Source organism: Ciona intestinalis, unplaced genomic scaffold, assembly GCF_000224145.3.
Source record: "Ciona intestinalis unplaced genomic scaffold, KH HT000856.1, whole genome shotgun sequence".
NCBI classification, from domain to species: Eukaryota; Metazoa; Chordata; class Ascidiacea; order Phlebobranchia; family Cionidae; genus Ciona; species Ciona intestinalis.
The window spans coordinates 3,001-3,279 of NW_004191177.1; positions in this window are offsets into that span (position 1 = coordinate 3,001).

Here is a 279-nt window from a genome sequence, read left to right on the forward strand (position 1 = left end):
CACTAAATTAAAAGATAAAGTTCGGGATTGCACTTGTAGCAGCTACGGTTCGACTCCGACGCGGCTGCAGCTTTAGCTTTTTTATAAAAAGCAACCGTTGGCTATAACTGGATTAATGTTTACAATTACTTTTTTACTCGTTACCCCTCAACAAAAAACACACGCATGAGTTAGCATGACACTTTGAAAATATCGATCTCTATCTCTTTGGCAAAAGCTTTCAAAACCCTCTACACATACAGCCTACGCCCATTCTGAAGTTCACTTTTAACAGTTGCC